The 15,920-nt window shown below is 34.8% G+C and overlaps 1 long non-coding RNA gene across 1 annotated transcript in view; it reads right to left on the minus strand.

The window, feature by feature from the left end:
- Window positions 1-794: 794 nt before the first annotated feature.
- LOC111925040 (uncharacterized) overlaps window positions 795-15,920 on the minus strand; it is a 61,573-nt gene continuing 46,447 nt past the window's right edge. Inside the window, exon 4 of the long non-coding RNA XR_015284216.1 lies at window positions 795-1,109. This is a non-coding gene — a long non-coding RNA (uncharacterized LOC111925040). The remainder of the gene's footprint in view (window positions 1,110-15,920) is intronic.

Below are 15,920 nucleotides of genomic sequence, written 5' to 3' on the forward strand. Positions count from 1 at the left end.
TGCTCAACAAAAAGAAATTGAGCAGTTAAAAGGCAATAGATTCCAGGTTTGTGTTATATTTTCATGTCTGCTAAACACTGCCACCTGTCCTATAGGTGGTTTCTAAAGAACTGTCCCATTTCATAGGATAATAAGGTAGACTAAATGAACATCAGAAAATCTGAGGCCATGCTGTCAGTTCTTTGTAAGCTTTTCCATTATTTTCAACAATGCTGCAGAATGTATTCATTGGGAGGGAAATTGTGGGTTTATAATAATTTTATATCCTGTTCTTTTCAAATAATTTATTATGTGCTTTATCAATTGACACTGAAAACTGAACTGATGTTTATATGAAAGATGCAATAATAGATAGCTATTATATCCCTAAGGTCTCCCTTCTCATTGTTAATGATCACATCATTTAAATACATATATTGAAATATATGTATATATATATAATACATATATGTATATATATATTTATATATATATATATAAATATATATATATATATAAAAATATATATATATATATATATAAATACATATATATATATAAATACATATGAGCTCACTCATGAACACAGAATCATAGAATAATGGTATCACACAACAGTTTGGATTGTAAGGGTCCTTTCTCATGAGCCCCCTTTATGGACCCAGGATGCCTGCAGGGATTTAGAGTGAGAGGAGTGAGCGGGAGCATCAGCTCCATCCACCTGCTGGCCACACTGCCTTTGATACAGCCCAGGATATGGTTGGCTTTCTGGACTGACAGTTCTTATGCAGTTTCTCATCCACAGTATCCACCTGTTGTTGTAGTCAGCCACTGCAGGATCAAGTCCAGGGAAGCTACAGTTACTGAGAACCAGCATGGGACAGGAAAGAGACGGGCCTCTGTTCATGAAATCATTTATTCAGCATGGGAACAAACTCATTCAGAGACAGAGAGCTTTGAACAAAGGCAGGGTGATGGGTTTTGAGGGACAGAACTAGAGTGGAGTTCAGAGTCAGGGACTACTAGAAACACAGCAAGGGAGAAACCACCAGGGACTCAAACCCAATCAGAACTCCTGGGCTGCCCTTCACAAGGAGTTTGGGATGGGACAACTTAATTCAGGGCTCACACTGCCCATCTCCCAACACAAGGGGTCAAAATTCACATACATGGCTTACAGCCATGCCTCTCACTTTAACAATGCTTATCTGAAACTAAATATTTGCCTCCCTGAGGCACCTCACAACAACCTATATGATTAGTGACCACAGACATCAATGCCTTCTTTAAGTGATAAATCTAAATCGTCTTCTCCTGGACTCACAAGTGGCAAACTTTGAAATTTTTGAGCCTACTAAACATACATGAATGAACCATACCATCTTTGTCTTGTTACCTTCTGCATCAGAAAAAAACCTTCGTAATCCTTAGCAATCAAAGTTGTGTCACTTGAGTATCCTTTGCAGACCATCCTAAATAGCATTCAAAATATGTAATTTCAGGAAAATTGTGCTGAATGCCTTTTGGCACTTTAAGGACGAAAAAGGCTGGCAAAAGTGACTGACATATAACAACAGTTTCCACAGATAACTTCTGTAAGAAAACTGAAATTTTACAGGTAACTTCACTAGATGAAGATGTGAACATATGCCTTCAAGTTGGCACTAGAGTCTTGTATAACATATACTTGTGACATATACTTCACAACAGTTGACAAACCAGGTAAGCTCTGGTCAGGGACTCTGCAGGATAAGAGCAGAGAATGTGCCTCAGCCACATTTCAAATTTCTGATTGTCTCTACGTTCACCTTTTCCCCTTAAACACAAATGTTGAGAAGTGCTCTGTTCTAGTAGCAAACATATTGCAGGATTGTATCCATATAAAATGCCTAATCCATCAAACCTATGATATTCCCAGATATTCTTTTCATTATTTGGGTAATTAATGGGACTGCAGTATTTTATAGTGCTGTTATATGGTCAAGAATCTGAACAAATCCTTATTCCTTATAATCACTCTCACACTATATACATTTATTTCTCTTTGCCTGGAGTCAGTAGTCTGGACTCAGCTCAGAATAAATTATGAGCATGAAATTAATTGCTGGAAAAACGTGTATTAGTTTTAATATAATTTCATCTCTTCCAAGCAAGACTGAGCTGAATATGAAGGAATTCAGATATGAAACTTAAATTATATATTTTAATGTACTGAAATGTGAAATTTACATTCTAAACTAGATTTATTTAAAAGTGTCTAGGATGTTACCCACATGTAAACATAGTCACTCAGTGAAAAAATGTCTGAAAAAATCTTGTATAGCTTTTAAATTTTAAATACAATGACAATATAGAAGCTTTTTGATTACCGATATTCTGCTTAGGAGACTATAATTCAGAACTTTGGGACCTCCACCAAGTTCATAGCTATATTTTAATAAATTATCTAGTTGTCAAAGATATTAATCCATTTCCTCTGACTCACAATCATACTCTCCCTCATTTCTCAGTGGTAACTCATTTCTTTTTACATGACAACATGAAATTTGGAACTTTTTAATGCTGTAAGTGCTTAAAGAATACTGTTGCCTCTCTCAGAACACTGTGAAGGCCACCAAAGGAAATTGCCATAAGATAAACCGCCGCAGCAGGAACTTGAGATAAACACAGGCAGGAGAAATTGACACCAGGAGGGTACTAATTTCAAGCATGGTGAGGATGATCTGGTTAGCAAATCATGGTTAACGAATCAAAAAATTCCCACTGAGGCAAACTTTGAGAAAGGAGGTGACTGCTTATGCTTGTATCACCGGTCAAACAAAGCTCACCCCAGGTCCTGGGAACAGCCTCTATGGATACCTGGAACAGCCTGGCTACAGCCTCTTTGGATACCTGGAACTTGGACTGTATAAAAGTGGTACCCCCAGGAGGAAAACTCTGGGACCCTCACACCTAGAAGCTCAAGCTGAAGGAAGGCCAAAAGATCTTCAAAATTGGATCAATGGATGCTGACTATCTTCTGCTTGTCTCCCTCTCCCACCCTCATTCTCTCTCCTTTTCTTGACCCCCTCTCTTTTCTAGTTCATTTCTCTGTCTCCCATTTACTTTTAAATAGAGTCCACATTATTGACTTCTTATTGACTCCTTCATAATCCTTATCAATATAACTTGTGCCAATTGAGTATCCTATTGCAGATCATCCTGGAAGTCATCCTTTCAAGTCATATAGTTTCAGGAAAATGATGCTTATTGACCTTTAGTATTTTAAGTGTGAAAAAGGCCTGCAAGACAGACTGAACATATAACAATATTATTTACAGGCTACTTCACTTAGGAACACAGACATTTTACAGTTAATTCAGGCAGAGACACCTCTCATTTATTGGATCATAACAAATGTAATTTTTTTTTTCTTAGCTACAAGTGACATTTTAAACAAGACTGCAGAGACAAATATTTTGAAAAATAATTATATTTATTCCTGATGACTTTTAAGTTAAGGAACACAATGTAATGCCTTATAAAAATTCTAAATAAAGTGAGTGATAAATTTAGTCTAATAATTTTAGTCATATGCCACTCTTGGAGGGAAGTGTAGATTAGTGCCAGTCAGTACCTAAGTAAAGCTACTCATTCACATACCCCAGGATGGGGGCAAGAATTGGAAGAATAAAAGTGAAAAAATGCGGGTTGATGTCCTGGTTTTGCCTGCAATAGATGTGTTTTTTTTCTAGTAGCAGCTGCAGAGCTGTATTTTGGGTTTACTAAAAGAATGATGCTGATAATACAGTGATGTTTTAGTTGCTGGGCAGTGCTTGTACTCTGTCAAAGAATTTCCAGTTTCCCGTTCTCTACCAGTTGCACCAGAAGCTGGGGTGGAGAATGGCCAGAACAGCCAGCCCAAACTGGACAAAGGGATATTCCATACCATATGACACTATGCTCAATCTATAAATTAGTGACAGCTGGCCAGGGGGCCCTGATTAGTGCTTGGGAAAGGGCTGGGCATTGGCCAGCAGGTGGTGAGTAATTGTATGATGTATCACTTGTTTTTCCTGTGTTTAGTTTTATTTATTTATTTATGTGTTTGTTTATTTATTTCTTTACATTACAGGTATTATTTCTATCCTGCTTCTTCTTCCTCTTCTCCTTAAACTGTTCTTAGTGTTCACGGTTTTTACCTTTTTCTGATTTTCCTCTCTGTCTCACCAGGGATGTGGTGGGGAAGTGGAAAAGTGGCTGCAGAGGTTTAGTCACTGGATGGGTTTAAACCATGGTGGTTAAGATAAAGACAGCTGACAGATAAAGGAAAATGCAAGCATACGAGCCAAGTAAACCAGGGAATTAATTCACCTCTTCCCATAGGCAAGCAGGTGTTCAGGCACCCCCAGGAAAGCAGGGCTCCATCACATATAATGATGACTTGAGAAGAGAAACACCATCACCCTGAATGTCTCCCTCTCCTTCCAGCTTCATATGCCAGGGATGACACCATATGGCCTGGATTGTCCCTTTTGGTCAGCTGGAGTCAGCTGGGGTCTCCTCCCAGCTCACTGTGCATCCCCAGCTTCCTTGCACAGTGTGATATAGTTGTTGAATATGTACATTACAAATCATTCCCTAGAATTAGTTACTTTGTAAAATCATTTTACAAATTATTACTTATTATGTTTCATTCAGTAATAAATGCTTACTACAACATCAACAACAAGAAAATGATGAGTACTATCACACAGTATTTTCCTGTAATTTTTTTTAACCTGATACATTATTTTTGTGATTTTAAGTAGGCATTCAAATAACTTTGGATTTAGATAGCTCAAAATATCAAATATCAAAATATCAAAAAGATATTTTGAAATATCTTTTGCTAATATATCTAGAAACCATAATCACAGCCTATTCAATTGTAATTGAATAAAAATGCATTTTGCTGAAGGGTCAGATACAACATTCCTTTATTATAACACTCTATGGTATTCTTTACATTCTTACAAACAATAAATGCTTTGCCATGAGGTTAGATAGGAATCTAGCTGTCAGTTTGCATGCACATTATATCATTTTATTTTCCCATGCTGAATTCATGGAACAATGAATAGTCTCTACGCAGTATGATGTTGTAAATGCTATTTTTACTGACACTAGTTTATAATTTGAAGCAAAAAGCTTTGATGTAAAGCTGGGTATTATCTACTATAGAGCAAGACACCGGCATTTACATTTTTATATAGTCTGTGAAAGACAGTCTCTTTTAACACTGAAGTGTTGCATTGCCTGCATCTGTCTTCTCAGCAAGACAAGTAATTATTTTCTAGGATTCAGTATATTGAACATGATAGCATTCACTTAACATGCTTCATTGTCTTTAATTTTGAAGTTTCAATGAAGCTGGATTGGTTTCTTAAAAGAGACTAGACTGATATGCTAAATTCAATAACATAAGTTCTGGAAACTAAAGGTTTTTTCTCATGTTGCTTTCTTTGTGGGTACTGTGCATGCTTTGTAAGCAGTGAGTTTTTTCTAGTTTAGATTATACTGTAGATTCTTATTCATGTTTTATCACACTTTTCTAACGCCTATTTTGAAATCTTATAAAAGGTTTCATTTTTATTGCTACTAAAGAGAGTTGAGCCAGACTTCTTTCCATCCGCCTCGAGTTTTTAGAGGTGTCTTATTTTGCATCTAGGAAATAAGTCAGAAAGATAACAAGAAATAGTCCAGAAGCCATTAGAGTATGATACATCAGTGAGATGTTTATGGGGAAAGTAACATTAAAAAATCCTGTATTTTCTGCTTCATGCTAGTGATTTGCATATCGGTGCTAATCATCTTACAGAAGAATACTAGCAATTGATGCCAAATAGTGTGGAACAGTAATGGCTAATTCCTTCAGAGGAAACACCAATTATCTTGTTACATTCCTAATCACTGACCTACAGCAATGTAGTGTTTAGGCTTCCTCAAAGAAATAGAGGCAATTCAGAGCTCTTTATAAACCTTTATAAAGCTGTGTAACAGCTTCTGTGCAAACTTTAATGTTTCTTCTTTTGATAATGCCATCAAAAATAAAAAATAATCTGTTCTCTCAGTACCTATGAGAAGTGTTGAAGCCACATAGGAACTCAGAATAAATCTGTAGAAATCTATAGATATTTCTACAATAACATTTTATAACTAATTTTGGTATATTGTGCTTTTGTTGTGGTTCAGACTAGGAGGTTTTAATTTATTTAAAATTAATATATTTTACTTAGTAATGCATTTAAATGCATTGAGATTTCTCATGAGATTGGAGTAATGGGTTAACTGTACAAAAGGATTTAATTTGTTAAAATTAAGTTTTCAATTTAAGTTTTGAAGAATCTCCTTTTGAAAAACTGGGAAAAATTTTCTGGGGCTGTTTCTCCTCAGGAGGCACTGGTGATGTGGGCTGTGGGCACCTCAGGCAGGTGCAAGAGGCAGTCTGTGATGCTCAGCAGGGTTCAGCACCTCTTCTGCTCGGGACTTGCTTTAAAATTCAAGATCTCAGACCGACTTGGCGGCTTTGCCTTGAAAGTCTGATTATCTCTAACCTGCCCACCAGATATTCCTTCCTGTCTTCACCCTGAGCCTGTCATGCACCAAGGGTGTGTAGGTGAAACTGGACTCCTGTTTGCCCCTGCTGCCCTCCAGAGCTGCCCTGCTCAACCTGTTCAGCAGCACAGGACAGTGCCCTGCTGGCCTCGAGCCTTCCCTCTGTCTGCTGTGAACCCACTCCTCAGTCTCCTGGGTTTGCAGAGCCACTTTGCTGCTCCTTGCTGGAGCTGTGGGGAAGTAAGAATAAACATGGAAGTTTGAAAAGGCCATATTTCTAGATTTTTCCACTGTCCACTTATAAAACCTTTGTGTAGATAGAGCATGCCCATAGCATCTAACAGTGAGAGGAGGGAAGAAGGTACCATCAAAAAAAGTATTTTGTAGAACACTGCTTCTATAGATGCACATTGTTTGTCAGCATTGGATGTTAAGACAATTTACAGGCATTAATAATCTGGATACTGGCAAAATAACACTTAATCAGTGATGTAGTTTAGAATTAGAGCTCTATTGATACAGCTTATTCCTATTACTATTTGCTTCCTAATATGCATTTCTCCTAAGGGCTGTGTGCATTGAAATTAGTTATAAAAAGTACAGTTGTTTTTTTTTTTAAAACAATAATGCAGATTATGAAAATGAAATAAGCATTCAGTTCTAATCAGTCATGCAACTAGTGTACAATACAAAAATTACAATCTTGCTGAATTTGATTTTTTATTCCCATCTCTGTTAGCAGGTCTGTTCTCTGTAGAATATTTTTTCAAGACTTTGTTATTTTTTGCATAATTCCAGCTTGCTTAACTAAATTTTAAGCAGCTTTATTTTGAAAATTGAAATGTGTTTTTAGTGTTTTCTCATTTAAGATAATCTTTAGCATAAATCTTTTATCTAACAAAAAAACCTGACGTACTTCTGGGAAAGATGCACCAGACAGGCTGTGGTTAGCTTCCACTATCATCTTTATATGTGAAGACTGAAAAAGCTGTATGTTGTCTCAGTCTTCCCATGAAATTATCCTGAAGATTTATTAATTTTAAGGTTTTTTGTAAGCTTCTTTAAGCATAAAGTCTAGAAATTAGCTCATTCTAATTTTTTGTATTTTAATTTTAAATAATATTTTTAGTTTAAAATCCAAGTGTATTTTCTTGAAATTTATACTTGTTTAATTAAAAATATTTATTAAGAAAACCATCTAACATATAGTTACTGTCAGTCCTATAGGGATAATCAACATTAATACCATTCCACATGTTGCTGTTTTATTCTGATTATTATTGTAATATAAATAGCCATTTGTGTTTTCAGATAAAAGTGTTACTAATTAGTCCAATTAGTCACTGTGGTACAAAAGCTGGTAGTGTAGTGATGAAGTCTGCTGGCAGCACTAAGTTCAGACATTATCAATACAGAGAAACAGGATATCACTATAGAAGGGGAAAAACTGGAGAATGAGAGGATAAAAACAGGACAAAATTGTATTAGAAATGGAAATTTACAATCCTAGGTTCTATTAAAATGCTATAAGGTGTTGTGTTCATTATTTGGAAATAATTGAATTGTGGGTAAGCTTTGTGATTATAGGGAGTTATACAGCCAGAACATTCCAAGACAGACACATGAGGAACTGACAAGTGTTACCTTTTTATAAATGGCACCACTGAGAATTCATTTGAAATTCTGTATACAGTTCTGGTTCTTTGTTGTAATGAAGATGAACTGAACTGGAGCAAGTGAAGAGAAAGTCAGGATGACTTGGAAAAAGAAACACCCATCTTTATAAGATAACACTGCCAAAAAAATAGTCTAAGTAAGCACAGAATATATGCAATATAAAATTAGTCATTACCTTATTGAGGTAAGAATAAATTTTATGACTTAAAATCCATATCATAAATCTTAGGGAGTGATTTACAAAATCCTCTATTTCAAACATTATCTGCCTGTGATTACAGCTTAGATACCCTACTTTTTTTTTCTATTCTACATAGCTGGCTATAATGTCATATGTGATAGTAATGTTGCTAAAATATACTGTATCTATGTATTTTCTGTGTCTTAAGCCATTTTTACAATCTTGTTTGTAAAATAAAAAGAGCTAAAACTATCTGAATCCAAGCTTGAGGATATTATTTATGATTTGCTGTTACTGATGGTCAAATACCAGTATTATGAGGAAATAACCACAGTTAAAAGCCCTGCACATCCTCTATCTTCTTCAACACATCAAAATGAGTTATTCAGGTGCAAATCCTCTACATTTGAAGCTTCAAAATTTCATTGTCCATTGTTTTAAAGACATGGGATGAAAGAAAACTTTTCTAAAGGTAGCCAGATCACAATCAAATCCAAGGGCAGTTGGTGGATACAAGTAAATTTCTTCACTAGACATTACTGTCTAATTAGTGTAACTAATTAAATAATCATAACCATATACTTTTAGCACTGACTTAAAATTTTCAATAACTCCCAAAAATGAGATTAAATTTCTTCATGCTTTCAGGACAGGAAAGTCTCATTCCATTAATATTTTACCAATTTTTTTGCCAATTCTTAAACTGCAGTTTACATTCCAGTTAAAGAATTATTTTTTAAATAAGTAATGTACTTATGAATGTTGTTAACATCAGGCAAAATCTGGGATTTAGGGGAGCTCTTGTCCCCCTTCTGTTTGCTGATGTTCCTCTTTAGATGACCCTATGGCAGCAAGACTAAGCATGTCCAAAAATACACACACACACACACACACACACACACACACACACACACACACAGTGCAGAGGTACATCTGTAAGCAATGATCTTCCCAGCACCCACTTAAACCCCCTCAACACTCCCAGCTGTGAACAACTCAGGCAGATCTTTCTTTTTCCCACTTTATAAAGTCAAGAATTCCCCCATTATCACTTCCCCCATCCCCAACTCTCCCTTGAGATACTGACACATGCACATCTACTGGTCTTTCAAATCCTGAAAAACCTCTGCCCATCTATCTTCCCAGGGTCCCAGCCCATGTTTTGGGCTCTGTTTGTACAGCCTTCACTTCTGACACCAGCTTTTTCAGACTCTGAATAGCACTGACTTTCTGTGCAGTTCAGCTTGAGGAAAAATAGCGAATCCTATATACCAGCAGAATCCACATATGCAAACACACACGGAGCAGAGGTGGTTGAACAGTGTTGAACCATTTCTTTAAAGTCCCAGCTGTTAGTAACTTAAGCCCTAGAGTTTTTTATTTTCTTTATAATACACTTTATATTATGGTTTATATAACAGAACTTTTAAAATTCATTGAGTTTTACTTTACTGTGAATAACTGTGACCAATGTATCCTTATAAACCATACTCCTACAGATATATTGCTGTACATGTTTTGTCTTGAAAGTGCTCATCATAATGAAATAAGTTTCAGGATGATTTTAGAGAGCAATACTACATAAGACTCTCAGGATGCAGTGAGAATGTTTTATCTATTGAAAAAAAGGTAGAAACAGAAACTTGGCATCTAAATGGCTACTAGAGAGGATAATTTTCCTGTATCTCTGAGGACTGGCTAAAGTCATGACTTCTTTTAAAAAAGTAGACCCCCATCAGCAGCTGATTGCTAGAGATCGAATTTAAAAGCATTACAAAATAATTAAAATATCGGTTTGACCAGGAGGTTTTGGACATCTTGTCCTTGTTGGTAATTGTACAAGAAAGAAAGGACTGTAGATAGTGAAAATCATATGGAAAAATCTCATAGGCTAATAGTCTGTTAAGAGGTTGATCTTATTTGTTTCCCAGAAAGAGAATTTTCTAAATTGCAAAATTACTAAGTACTTGTATATCTTATGTTAGGCACAAGCTTACAGTTGAGTGAAATTATTAGCTCCCTGAAGTTCTGGAAAAATTGGAAAGCAGTTTAGTTTTCTTCAGTGTATCCACTACTGAGTTTGTAAATTCTTGTTTTGGTTGACAACTAGAGGGCATTTAGACACTCTAATTTATGAATGCAGAGCTACTCTGTGTAGTGACACCCATCTTCTACCTGAATTTTATATAAATAGTCACAAGTAAATTTTTTCAAGTCAATCTGAGAGATTTTTCTTCTGATGCTAGCAGTGGCAGAATTTCACTCAGGAATCATTACTTGCTTTAAAATCACCTTCAGCTCTGAGATTTGTTTTTTCCCCCCCTTTGGTCCTATAAACTCGTCTCTGTGTCATTTATGTTTGATATTTTTAAGCTGGTCAGTTATTGTGCACAGTGCACAATAAATGACAAGATCTTTATGATTCATTAAGCATAAATTATCTTCCATAATTGAAGAATCCACATAAGTGACAAATACCAATGAATAGATACGGAAGAGAATGATGAGAATTATACTCTAGGGTTTTATGAGACATAACACTGATTGAAGCTTCCTTGTGTTTAGAGAATGATAAAACTCTCCAGTGAGTTTGATGAGGTCTAGTAAAAATGGACTTTACATAGAAAAAAACCAATCTGTAGGTACATCAACAAAGAGATTTTGGACAAGAAGGCAAAATACAATTTTTTGCATTCTACAGAGTTGCTAGTCCAAGACTACTTGCAAATTTTCAAAGTTTGCATGAACATGAGAACCAGAACTTGAGTGTTATCAAACTTAAGTGACATCAAAAGAAGCAAATCAAAGAAAGAGTAGGAGGAAGAAGAACCAGGAAGACAAAAAATTTAAAAAAAAAATAACAAGGTAAGAAAGAAAGAGTTGGAAGAAGCTGAAGGGGATGAGGGGTGTACAGGCTTCTGAAATAGCTGAGGAACTACAGTTACCAAATAGGATCCCTATGAGAGACATTCAGTTGTATCATTGCCAGAAAATATGACAGTTGCAGGTTTCAAAAATTTTCAACAGTATCTTTTGTCTATGAGTAAGAGGGTTAATCAGTTTCCTCCCCCTAGTTCTAGTGAAAGCTCTTAACCGCGAAACATTTGCTGTATTTACATCTCTATGTCTCTCTCTGTATGATCTTCTTATTTTTCCAAATTTTTTTCTGTATTTTTTAGTACACATAGGTAGGATATTTGAAGTTTTGGGATCATCTATGAATCCTTAATAGTTCCTTACTAAAATTAATTGGCTAGTGTAGAATTTAGATATAAATTTTAGACTAAAATTGTGGGGGTCAGAGTTATCTCGTGAACTTTTTAATAACTCAGTTCATAACCTATCTTTTATAGTAGTATTTTAAGTTATAGGGCTGAAGAAAAAAAGAACAATTCCAAGCCATTTTCTCTAGCCCTAATTTTCAGTAATATTCTTACTTAAATGTTCTTGTTCTCTGACCAAAGAACAAATCCCTGAATCTGGTTGGAGGCCTGATCAGCCCAATTCTTTTCTAGAATAATGTAACAGAAAGAGTCTCTCACCTTTCCCTCCTGTTCAGAAATTTCATTATTTTTAATTAAGTTACTATTATGTCTAAAAAAGTGGTAGACATGTTAATAACACCAAAAACAACAACAATAACAACAACAATAGAAAAAATAACATATATATTAACCAGCATTATAGAGTGACTGTAATTTGAGAGTAATACTTAGTACATTAAAAGCTGTATAGAGATGAATAAGCACCTTTGGCCTTAAAATTTATTTCTCTGGACTATGGTTACTGCCTCATAAACAAGAAAAAACCCTCAAATTACCATAATCAACTCTGCTACTTACCATGAGTAGAATGCTAAAATCTCTAGACTGGTTTAAAGTAAAATGAAGCATAAATTCACTCCTTTTGTGGTTTGGATTGTGCTTTTTGTAAATCTAAAGAGAAAAATCTGTGTACCAACCACCAATTTATTGGAGCATTGCTAATTTGCATATCTAATTTCAAGCCGTACTAATTGCCTTTGAAAATGCCAAGCTTGTTTATTAGGCATTTCTTATTTTCCTGAAGGAAGAGTCTATTTACACAGAAGCATTCCCCATAACTGGAAAATCATTATCCTGGGACCTAAGGAAAAAAATAAACTAACATTTCAAATGTATCATGGCTAGGTACAGTTCTTTTGTCTTATATAATGAAGTTTTACAATTAAGTTAGTAAATGCCTTCAGGCATTTCAGCAGGGGCATTATTTCCATTAAGTGTTTTATCTGCTTTAAGTATCATAAATTTGAATATTTCGATTGCTTTGCAAGCAGCACACAAATATTTTGCTATTTTTTAAATATGTGTTTCATTTAATGGTATAGGTCCAGACAAAAAACATTATGAAGTTTAATTCATGTGTGCTTATTCCATTTAAAAATAAATTGCATAATTACTAAGATGCCTCAGTCACAAAATAAATTTCCATAGCTGCCTTCTCTGGTTTAACAGAATTCCTTTAGTTGTTTACCTACAAAAGAGCCCAACTATAATAAAGTCCAATAGAAATAATTACATGTTTAATGTTCAAGGTTTTATTTTTTTTCTGTGATAAGATATAAACTGCCAATTTTAGTACTGTTTAGTACTGTTGTTACTATACTAGAGACAAATATATAAATAGAAGCAATTGCAGTAATAGGCAAGTAAAACATTTAATAGATTACATTATTCTTTCTAGTCAAATTTGAGTAAGTGTAATACCAGTATTTTAGCAGAATCTAGAAAGCTTTATCCTACACTATGCCTCTGGATGGGAAAATTGAAAATTCACTTTCTAATTGTTATAAGACTATAAAACAGGAAATTTTGTCCATGTTTTTAAAACTGTGAAAAACAAGAAGCAAAATGAGAAAAGTTTTTGTAGAGAATATTGAAATTTAACTTTACATAAAATTCAGAACAGATACAGAATTCCATCCTTATTTATCAGTTCTCAATATTAGCACAAGATAAATTTAAAAGGTGGTAAATGGTTTTAGTTGGGTTTTTACTCCTCATCCTCAAAGTGGGATATTCACCCTTTCTTGTTTTCCTACTCTTGTGCTTAGAAGAGAAAGAGAGGAAAGAGAAGAAAGAGAGGAAAAAGAAATGGGAGGGAGGGAAGGAGGGAGGGAGGGAGGCAGGCAGGCAGGAAGGCAGGAAGGAAGGCATTTTTTTTCATTCATAATATGAAGGTGATGGAGTGAAGAATTCAAAAGAACTGCAAAAGTTAGGTTTAGGTTTTATGGAATCATAGAAATATAGAATTATTAAGTTGGAAAGCATTTCTAAGATCACCAAGTCAAACCATCAACTTGATTCAACCACTGTTCACCACTAAACCACGTCAAATGCAATACCCATATGGCAGTATACATTCAGTCTCAACTGATGGTTGAGGTAAGTGCAACAACATAAAAAACACAGCAGAGACAGCTCTTATAAAAAGACAAATATATAATTTTCCTGATATGTAAATACCAGCAACCTGAAAATTTGACTGAAAATTATTCTTTTTATGGATTATATATATAAGGGTTAGCATTAAAATTTCATTATTCATAATCCATTATCTATGACTGATCTCAGTCCTTTCCTCTGCAATATCAGAATCACAAAATATATGAGTTTGTGAAATGTAATCTTTTAATAGGATCCAGTTTGTTTTTTTCTTTAAAGCCATAGAAATTAATGATCCAAGAGGAGAAATACCCTTAGGATGACTGAAATGCATTGTAATTTGCCACCTAAAATTTCCTTTTGAAGCTTCATCTGTGTATGTACTTTAGTATAAGAAACTAGAGATTCACAGTTTGGAGTCATAATTTATCTATGATCATGGACATGGTGCATAAAAATATCAGCAGCACTTGTAAGTTTGATGCAATTTTAATAACTTACAGTAATAATGAACTGTGAGAAGAATAATAAATAAATTGGGCGGGGGGTGGACAAGAAAGAAAACCAAATATAAAATGAAAATATAACCGAGTACTTTCCTCTGAGTCAGTGCAACAGTATAGGAAGCATTTGTAGTAAATATGGTTAAAGAAATACCAAGTGAATGTAGCTCTGCACTGTTATCCAAAGCTCAGTTACAACTTTTTCTTTTCCCAAAGCTGAGCTACAAATCTCAGAACAGCAGAGCTTTACCTAACCTTCTATTGCATCACATCCATTGAAGATATTACACATGTCTCATATCTACTTTTGACAGATTTCTTTCACAATAGTCTAGATAAATTAAATGCTTGTGGAATGATTATATTGCTGAAATGCATTTAATAATGCCATGATAACATATTGTGACATATCACATTTGTTATAAGGATCTGCTGATCTTTCCTGATGCAAATTTAACATTTTTCCATAAAGTCCACCTTTGGTTCATTTTAAGAAAAATATTTTTTAAAAAAATAAAAATAAAAATTATTAGATGTCTTAGGAATAGCTTTGATTCAGTAATAACTAGTAAGTTCTATATTTTTCCATTCTTAAGAGAAAAAAATCTTACAACTATTACATGCATTTTTGAATTAGTAATTTGAACCAGTTGAGAGTTGTTCAAGTTTTTTCAAATCTGTAAAGAAAAAAAAAATATTTCTTCAAGTGAAGTATTATTGGAAATGTGGAATTCCTCATCAAGTATTGACAGGATAACAACTTTTAAATGAAATATTTATCAGTATCCTTGATATCTGAAGATATTTTTGCTGAAAAAGTGATTTGACCCTGCACTCATTAGTCTACAAAATTCCATTTGGAATAATATTTTTTCACAGAATCACAGAATGATTTAGATGGGAAAAGATCTTAAAAATCAGTCAGTCCAACATAAATCTGCCAAGTCACTACAAAACATGTACCTAAGTGCCACATTTACATATCCTTTTAACACCTCTGGGATTGGTGACTTAACCACTTCCCTGAGCATCTTGTTCCAGTGCCTCAAAGCTTTTCAGTGAAGGAGTTTTTCCTAGTACGCAGTCTAAACCATCCCTAGGACAGCTTAAGGTCATTTCTTCTTGTCCTGTCACTTGTCACCTGGGAGAAGAGGCTGACCCCCACCTGCCTACAAGCCCCTTCAGGGACTTACGTGATGTGAGCTCCCCTGAGCCTACTTCTTTCCAGGCTAAACAACCCAAGAGCCTTCAGCTGTTCCCTATAAATCTTTTGCTCCAGGTCTTTAATCATCTTTGTTGTCCTTCTCTGGTCATGTTCCATGTCTCCCTTTAAGTGAGGGGCCCAAAATTAAACACAGGATTTGACATCTTTCATTCACTCCTAAGTATCTTTAGCATGCTGTTTATTAAGCTGGTTTTTTAAGATTGTGTTAATTAAGCATTACTGGGGACATTCCTTAATATATTACCCAGGAAATTTGTTGCTTTGATGAGTTTATGATTTGATATTTTAATCTTTATTGCTTGACTGAATGTAAGAGATTCTAGAAAAGGGTACTACTATCGCTATGTTAAAATTTG

Source organism: Cyanistes caeruleus, chromosome 1 (assembly GCF_971803275.1).
Source record: "Cyanistes caeruleus chromosome 1, bCyaCae1.hap1.1, whole genome shotgun sequence".
Classification (NCBI taxonomy): domain Eukaryota; kingdom Metazoa; phylum Chordata; class Aves; order Passeriformes; family Paridae; genus Cyanistes; species Cyanistes caeruleus.